Genomic DNA, 10,099 nt, shown 5'->3' on the forward strand with positions numbered 1-10,099 from the left:
GTGCAATGTCATGCATAATTTCTTTGTATAAGTCAATAGGTATTACACTAGCACTAGCACCCATATCACATAAGCCATGATAACAATGATCTCCTATTTTAACAGAAATAACAGGCACGCCTACCACAAGTCTATGTTTATCTTTAGCACAAGGTTTAGCAATTCTAGTAGTTTCACCTTCAAACTGAATAACATGCTCATCAATATTATCAGACAAGAGATCCTTAACAATAGCAATATTAGGTTCTACTTTAACTTGCTCAGGAGGTGTATAAGTTCTAATATTGCTTTTACGAACAATAGTTGAAGCTTTAGCATGATCCTTTATTCTAATAGGGAAAGGTGGTTTCTCAACATAAGAAGTAGGAATAATAGGATCATTAGAAGTGACAGTCTTTTCTTGAACTTTAATAGGTGCATCTACTTTTACTTCTATGGGAGGATGATATTTAAACCACTTCTCCTTAGGGAGATCAACATAAGTAGCAAAAGATTCACAGAAAGAAGCTACTATCTCAGAGTCAAGTCCATATTTAGTGCTAAACTTACGGAAAATATCGGTATCCATAAAAGGTTTAACACAATCAAACTTAGGTGTCATACCTGACTCCTTACCTTCGTCGAGGTCCCAATCTTCAGATTTGCGTTTAATTCTATCCAATAAATTCCATCTGAATTCAATAGTCTTCATCATAAAAGAGCCAGCACAAGAAGTATCGAGCATGGTGCGATTGTTTTCAGAAAGCCGAGCATAAACACTTTGCATAATTATTTCTCTCGGGAGCTCATGATTGGGGCCTGAATATAACATTGATTTAAGCCTCCCCCAAGCTTGAGCGATGCTTTCTCCTTCGCGAGACCAGAAATTATATATATAATTGCGATCACAATGAACAAGATGATAGGGTAATACTTTTGATGAAATTCTAACTTCAATCTTTTATAGTCCCATGATCTCATATCATCACATAGCCTATACCATATCAATGCATCTCCCTTCAAAGATAAAGGGAAGACCTTCTTCTTAGCAACATCATCGGGTATACCTGCAAGCTTAAATAATCAACAAACTTCATCCACATATATTAAGTGCTCATCAGGATGCTTTCTTCCATCTCCTGTAAAAGGGTTAGCTAGCAGTTTTTCCATCATGCCCGAAGGAAATTCAAAAGGAGTTTCATTTTCAATAGGTTCAGTAGGTTGAGGAGCAACTCTTTGCTCTACTGGACGGGGTGAAGATACCCCGAACAAGCCCCTTAGAGAATTACTTTCCATAGTAACAAGTGACAGTAAATTTCAGCACACTATATAAATTTTTCCTTACCAAATTCCACCTACCAAAGGCGCTACACTCCCCGGCAACGGCGCCAGAAAAGAGTCTTGATGACCCACAAGTATAGGGGATCTATCGTAGTCCTTTCGATAAATAAGAGTGTCGAACCCAACAAGGAGCAGAAGGAAATGATAAGCGGTTTTAAGCAAGGTATTCTCTGCAGGTACTGAAATAAGTGGTAACAGATAGTTTTGTGATAAGATAGATTGTAACGAGCAACAAGTAACAAAAGTAAATAAAGTGTAGCAAGGTGGCCCAATCCTTTTTGTAGCAAAGGACAAGCCGGAACAAACTCTTATAATAGGAAAAGTGCTCCCGAGGACACATGGGAATATCGTCAAGCTAGTTTTCATCATGTTCATATGATTCGCGTTCAATACTTTTATAATTTGATATGTGTGTGGACCGGTGCTTGGGTGCTATTCTTACTTGAACAAGCATCCCACTTATGATTAACCTCTATTGCAAGCATCCGCAACTAAAACAAAAGTATTAAGGTAAACCTAACCATAGCATGAAACATGTGGATCCAAATCAGCCCCTTACGAAGCAACGCATAAACTAGGGTTTAAGCTTCTGTCACTCTAGCAACCCATCATCTACTTATTACTTCCCAATGCCTTCCTCTAGGCCCAAATAATGGTGAAGTGTTATGTAGTCGACGTTCACATAACACCACTAGAGGCTAGACAACATACATCTTATCAAAATATCAAACGAATACCAAATTCACATGACTACTAATAGGAAGACTTCTCCCTTGTCCTCAGGAACAAACGTAATTACTCACAAAGCATATTCATGTTCATAATCAAAGGGGTAATAATATGCATATAGGATCTGAACATATGATCTTCCACCAAATAAACCAACTAGCATCAACTACAAGGAGTAGTCAACACTACTAGCAACCTACTAGCACCAATCCCGGACTTTGAGACAAGAAGTGGATACAAGAGATGAACTAGGGTTTGGAGATGAGATGGTGCTGGTGAAGATGTTGATGGAGATTGCCCTCTCCCGATGAGAGGAGCGTTGGTGATGACGATGGTGATGATTTCCCCCTCCGGGAGGGAAGTTTCCCCGGCAGAACAGCTCTGTCGGAGCTCTAGATTGGTTCCGTCAAGGTTTCGCCTCATGGCGGCGGAGTCTTGTCCCGAAAAGTTCCTTCTTATTTTTTTCTCATCGAAAGACTTCATATAGGAGAAGATGGACGTCAGAGAGCCACTAGGGGGCCCACGAGGTAGGGGGCGCGCCCTAGGGGGGGCGCCCCCCACCCTCATGAGAAGGGTGTGGGCCCCCTGGCCTTCATCTTTGGCGAGGATTTTTCTTTATTTATTTTAAGATGTTCCGTGAAGTTTCGGGACTTTTGGAGTTGCGTAGAATAGGTCTCTAATATTTGCTCCTTTTCCGGCCCAGAATTCCAGCTGCTGGCATTCTCCCTCCTTATGTAAACCTTGTAAAATAAGAGAGAATAGCCATAAGTATTGTGAAATAAAGTGAAATAACAGTCCATAATGCAATAAATATCGATATAAAAGCATGATGCAAAATGGACGTATCAGTTATCGAGGTGGTTTATCAGTCTAGAGCCATCAAAATAAATAATTTCGAAGGTACTAACCCGAAGGTTATCAATGGGCAACGAATAAAACATTATATCTCAGGGACGCCCATTAATGTTGAAAGTAATATTATCCAAACTTTGACACCGGAAGAACACATAAAAGAATCCTTTCGGAACACTCCAGAATCGTGAAAATAAGGAGGTACATGATACGTAGGTAAACGGACTCCGAAAAATCTGCAAAAATATTTTTTGTCAGTTTTGGAATATTTAGAGAAATAGGAAAATAAGAAACTACCGGGAAGCGTACCCCGGTGGGCACAACCCACCTGGGCACGCCAGACCCAGGTGGGTTGTGCCCACCTGGGACACCTTCCGGACTCCGTTTTTCTTCCGTTTGCTTGTCCCCCAAGATAAAAAACTATATATACTTCCCAAACCTGTTAACCACCGTATCACGGAGAAATCTTATGTTTTCTTCTCCTTAATGTTTTTTGTCAGATTCCATTTACCATGGCTGCTTCAAGCTCCTCCAAGGACAAATTCTTCAAGAACGTCATCAACCCATACCTTCGGGAGGTGGTACAGCACCCTTAGGTCATCCAGATGCATGAGGGGGTGCTTCACCTCCTTGACGTGCCATGTCCCCAGGGGACGGGAACCGTGGAGGCCAGACTTGAAGCTATGGAGCAAGACGTCTTCCGGTGCAAGGGGATGGTGGAGCATTGACTCAACGCCAATCACCCTGATCACGGACCTCTCCCGTGATCTCAAGGTGGATGGCAAACCCTTGAAGGACATCATCTTCACCCTCAATGAGCAAATAAACTTCCTCCAAAGCCAGATCTATGACCTCCAAAACCAAGTCTTTGAATATGAGGCGAGGTTTAAAGGTATGAGTTTGGCTGCTGGTTGCAGGACTCATGAGACTCACTCCTCCTCTTATGATGGTGGACCACTGCCATGGAAATCCGGGGACAAGATCTCTTCTTCATCACCATCATCTTCTTCACCACCAAAAGAGAATTGAGTATCGGGTATGGGCACTCCCCTTGGCTTCCGCCAAGCTTGGGGGAGGTGCCACGGTATCGTATCATCCCACTATCTTTTTACCTTTACTCATTATAGTTCAATATTTTGCTTTAGATGAATAAAAGTTTAGTTCGATCCTTTCTTGGAGAGTTTTCTTAGTGATCTATCCTTGTAATCATGTGCAAGATATATAATAAAGTTTAGTTTGAGTTTTTGATTTCTTTACTTTCATGTTGCAAGTAAAAGAAATAAGGAAGAAAAAGAGAAAGGAAATAAATGAAAGAAAGGAAATAAATCAAAAAGATCAGATACTAATCTTACGGTAGGTGATGACACCACATAAGGAAAAGTATAAGTAGGAAATTTTATTGGATATTGACAAACATAGCATTAGTCAATGATGCAATTCATGAAAGAATTAATAAGGGGAGAGAAGATTCACGTATAAATATACTATCCTAGAAATCTTTTGTGATTGTGAGCCCTCATCAAAATATTATATGCCAAAATTCTTGACGTTGGACAAGGAAGACAACTTAATGGTTTATGTTTGTTTATATTCACATAGAATTCATATTGTCATAGATCCTTTAACATGTCATGCTTGCCCCCTATCTTTGCTAGCCAAAAATTCCGCACTAAGTAGAGACACTACTTGTGCATCCAAAAACCCTTAAACCCAAATCTTATTTTTGAGTGTCCACCATACCTACCTAGGGATTGAGCAAGATCCCTCAAGTAAGTTTCCATTGGTGCAAAAAGGCAATAAAAATTGCTTCTAAAAGTGTGAGATCATTTAGTGTAAGAGAAAATTGAGCGTTGCACGAACTTGTGATGGTGAAGAATAAAAATGACAGACTGCATAATAAAGGTCACTATCACAAGGGGCAATGCAACATGACGTTCTTTTGCACTAAGGGGTCGAGCATACAAACAAATAAGTGCATGGCAACCTCTGCTTCCCTCTGCGAAGGGCCTATCTTTTACTTTTATGTATTTAGTTTTATGCAAAGAGTCAAAGTTTTTTCTTCTATTCCTTTTTATTTTTCTCCTTTGGCAAGCATAATGTGGTGAGAAAAGATCTAGGCACATATGTCCAGTTGAATATAGATAGCATGAGTTATTATTGTTGACATCACCCTTGAGGTGAATATGTTAGGAGGCAAAACTATAAGCCCCTATCTTTTTATGTGTCCGGTTGAAATGTTTCGCTCATGTGTACGTGGTGAGTGTTAGCAATCATAGAAGACTATATGATGGTTCAGTATGTGGGCTTTCGTAAAGGCTCCGATACGTGACCCTTCCTGAAAAGATGATGAATTGTAGTTGCAAAGTTAACTAAGAACATAGTTTATTAGTTTCTAATAGAGTTTTTGCTTTATACTTCAATAGTGTGATGAATTGTCACTCATTCATGAGAAGTCTGTGATAAAAGTTCTATGATAAAAGTCTTATGTTTAAATTTGTTGCTGTTATAATAATCTACATGAAGCTTCTATGTCTGTATTTCATTTTTATCGACACCTCTCTCTCTCTCTCTCTCTCTCTCTCTCTCTCTAAGCATGTGGACATGTTTTTCGATTTCGGTTTTCGCTCAAGGACAAGCGAGGTCTAAGCTTGGGGGAGTTGATACGTCAATTTTGCATCATGTTTTATTACTGTTATTTATAATGGTTTTATCCATAATAATGTTTTTTGGAGTAATTCTAATGTCGTTTCTCTCATAATATGCAAGGTATACACAAAGAGGGAGAATTCCGGCAGCTGGAAATCTGTACCTGGAAAAGCTACGTCAGGCTACCTATTATGCACAACTCCAAATAAGCTAAAACTTCACGGAGAATTTTTATGGAATATTTGAGGAATATTAGAGCAAATAACTACCAGAGGAGGCCCACCAGGTGGGCACAACCCACCTGGGTGCGCGAGGGAGCCCAAGCGCGTCCTGGTGGGCTGTGCTCACCCAGGCCCACCTCCGATGCCCATCTTCTGGTATATAAGTCACTTTGACCTACAAAAAAGGAGAGGAATTTCAGGACGGAGCGCCGCCGTCTCGAGGCGGAACTTGGGCAGGAGCACTTTTGCCCTCTGGCGGAACGATTCCGCTAGGGGAACTTCCCTCCCAGAGGGGGAAATCATCGTCATCATCATCACCAACAACTCTCCCATCTTGGGGAGGGAAATCTCCATCAACATCTTCAACAACACCATCTCATCTCAAACCCTAGTTCATCTCTTGTGTTCAATCTTGTTACCGGAACTATAGATTGGTGCTTGTGGGTGACTAGTAGTGTTGATTACATCTTGTAGTTAATTACTATATGGTTTATTTGGTGGAAGATTATATGTTCGGATCCAATATGCTATTTAATCTCTGATCTTGAGCATGATTATCATTTGTGAGTAGTTACTTTTGTTCTTGAGGTCATAGGAGAAATCATGTTGCAAGTAATCATGTGAACTTGATATGTGTTTGATATTTTGATAGTATGTATGTTGTGATTCCCTTAGTGGTGTCATGTGAATGTCGACTACATGACACTTCACCATATTTGGGCCTAAGGGAATGCATTGTGGAGTATCAATTAGATGATGGGTTGCGAGAGTGACAGAAGCTTAAACCCCAGTTTATGCGCTATTCCGTAAGGGACCGATTGGATCCAAAAGTTTAATGCTATGGTTAGAATTTATTCTTAATACTTTTCTCGTAGTTGTGGATGCTTGCAGGAGGGCTAATCATAAGTAGGGTGTTTGTTCAAGTAAGAACAACACCTAAGCACCGGTCCACCCACATATCAAATTATCAAAGTACCGAACACGAATTAAGCCAACATGATGAAAGTGACTAGATGAGAATCCTGTGTACCCTCAAGAACGCTTTGCTTATCATAAGAGATTGTTTTGGCCTGTCCTTTGCCTCAAAAGGATTGGGCTACCTTGCTGAACTTTTGTTACTACTATGTTACTTGCTCATTATAGATTATCTTGCTATCAAACTACTCTGTTACTTACAATTCAGCACTTGCAGACATCACCTTGCTGAAAACCACTTGTCATTTCCTTCTGCTCCTCATTGGGTTCGACACTCTTACTTACCGAAAAGAGCTACAATTTATCCCCTATACTTGTGGGTCATCAACATGCAACAACTAACCATAATGGTTTGAAATTTCATATTTGAATGCCTGTGTGCAGGTAATGCCATGTGAAGTAAATTGGACAAAATTTTCGAACATATTGGTGTCATGGCCTGGGCACAAAGCATCGAGTGCCATGGCATTGAAATTCCAAATAATTAAAAATGATGAGAAGACATGAAATCTTGCTTGTTGTAATGGCATGGCACCAAGATGGTGTGGTAAAAAATTGGCCTGTTTGACGAAAGTTTGGACCCCCTCACAAACCGGAGCAACTAACTAGAAGGCTCGTGGTTCCGAGAGGGCACAATGCATATTTGATGACGAACCGGTGATAGCTTCCTCTTATGGTCTTCCAAATTTTTCTACAGTTAACGTGCACTAATACAACTGCTATGTCAAAATTTGGAAATTTCCAGGGGTCATTTGACCTTTTTGAGACATCTAAGTGATTTTCTAGCCATTTAATGACTGCAATTCAAATTTGAACTACATGTACATGCAACAGCTAACCATAACGGTTTGACAAATCAAATTTGTGTACTTGTGTGCGAGTTAATTCCATGTGCAGTAAATTGGAAAGAATTTTCAAACATATTGGTGTCATGGCTTGGACACAAGCATGGAGTGCCATGGCATTTAAATTCCCAAAAATTAAGAAATGATCAGAAATACATGAAACCTTGCTTGACGTAATGGCATGCCACCAGGATACTGTGGTAATTTTTTTTGGCATGTTTGACGAAACTTTGGACACACACCCCTCATAAACCGGAGCTACTCACTAGAAGGCTCGTGGTTCCGAGAGGACACAATGCATCTTTGATGACGAACCAGCGATAGCTTCCTCTTATGGACTTCAAAAAATTTCTATAGTTAACATGCACTAATACAACTATCATGTCAAAATTTGGAAAGTTTCAGGGGTCATTTGACCTTTTTAAGACATTTAAGTGATTTTCTAGCCATTTAATGACCGTAATTCAAATTTGAACTACATGTACATGCAGCAGCTAACCATAACGGTTTGAAAAATCATATTTGCGTACTTGTTGTGTGCGAGTTAATTCTATGTGCAGTAAATTGGAAAGAATTTTCAAACATATTGGTGTCACGGCTTGGACACAAGCATGGAGTGTCATGGCATTTAAATTCCAGAAAAATAAAAAAATTATCAGAAATACATGAAACCTTGCTTGACCTAATGGCATGCCACCAGGATGGTGTGTTAAAAAATTGGTCTGTTTAACGAAACTTTGGACAAAATACCCCTCACAAACCGGAGCTACTCACTAGAAGGCTCGTGGATCTGAGAGGACACAATGCATCTTTGATGACGAGCCAGAGATAGCTTCCTCTTATGGCCTTCAAAAATTGTCTACAATAAACATGCACTAATACAACTGTCATGTCAAAATTTAGAAAAATCCAGGGGTCATTTGACCTTTTTAAGATATTTAAGTGATTTTCTAGCCATGTAATGATCGTAATTCAAATTTGACTTACATGTACATGCAATAGCCAACCATAACAGTTTTGAAAAATCTTATTTGTGTACTTGTGTGCAAATTAATTCCATGTGCAGTAAATTGGAAGATTCTCAAACATATTGATGTCATGGCTTGGATATAAAGCATCGAGTGCATGCCATGGCATTTAAATTCCAAAAAATTAAAAAATGATCAGAAGCACATGAAACTTTGCTTGACGTAATGGCATGGCACCACGATGGTGTGGTAAAAAAATTGGCCTGTTTGACGAAAATTTGAACACACACCCCTCACAAACCGGAACAACTCACTAGAAGGGGCGTGGTTCTGAGAGGGCACAATGCATGTTTGATGACGAACCGGCGATGGCTTCCTCTTATGGCCTTCAAATTTTTTCTATAGTTAACATGCACTAATACAACTATAAGGTCAAATTTTGGAAAATTCCAGGGGTCATTTGACCTTTTTAAGACATTTAAGTGATTTCCTAGCCATTTAATGATCGTAATTCAAATTTGAACTACATGTACATGCAATGGCTAACCATAACGGTTTGAAAAATCATATTTTTGTACTTCTTGTGTGCAACTTAATTGGAATTTTCAAACATATTGATGTCACGGCTTGGATACATTCATGGAGTGCCATGGTAACACAAAATAAGCATTCGTCCCCTATATGAGGAAAGAAAATGTATATATCTGGCAAGACAACCAGGGCCCACAAAATTGGCACTCTATTCCGCGCCTCGAGGTTTCGAAGGTGAGTGGCATGGGTTATTAATCAGACGTGGTTCTGTATTGGAAACCGTCAGCTATTAAGTTCACACACGGCTTTGCTGCGGGAATCGTGTGCAATTCAAACTACAGTACTCGTAAATTCCAGCGACCGACGTGTGTAGTGTTCCCATCGATCTAGAATCCGGCCGCCAATAAATACTACATTGCTCATGTTGTCCCGCCTACATTCTCATATACATCCTTCCCTCGCTTGCCCTTTCTCACACACACAAATCTCTGCCATGGCACCATCGATCTGCCCATGCACCGACGAGGAGGCGCCACCCCCCAGGGATGTTCAGTTGAAGTGCAGTGACGAGGAGGACCCCTACGAGCCAGCAGATGAGGTTGCGCCGGACCCCCCAACTTTGGAGTGGTTTTGAGGCCGGTACAATCTTTGTCTGTTGAAATTGTTGTCACCGGCTAAGAAAGCCAGGCAAGTGGCATTCAAGAAGGAGATGGCAGAAGAGGAAGCCAGGTACCAGGCGGCATGTGAAGGCCGTGAGGCCGCCTGGTATAAAAAGGAGGCGGTGGAGCTTTGGGGGCGGGCGCGTCATCGTGCGGAGGAGGTGTACAAAGACGGGTACTTCACGAGGAAGGTCAAAGGAGCTAGGTGCCTCATCGCTGCGTGGAGGTGGGCCGATAAGCTCCAGCGTGCCACTAACGAGGAGCTCCGGTGGGTGCCCAACAAAATGGCAAGATTGTTCACGCTCGTCCACCAGCAAGAGGCAGATCGATACGTCAAGCATTGTGAGCCAGAG

Source organism: Triticum aestivum, chromosome 7A (assembly GCF_018294505.1).
Source record: "Triticum aestivum cultivar Chinese Spring chromosome 7A, IWGSC CS RefSeq v2.1, whole genome shotgun sequence".
Classification (NCBI taxonomy): domain Eukaryota; kingdom Viridiplantae; phylum Streptophyta; class Magnoliopsida; order Poales; family Poaceae; genus Triticum; species Triticum aestivum.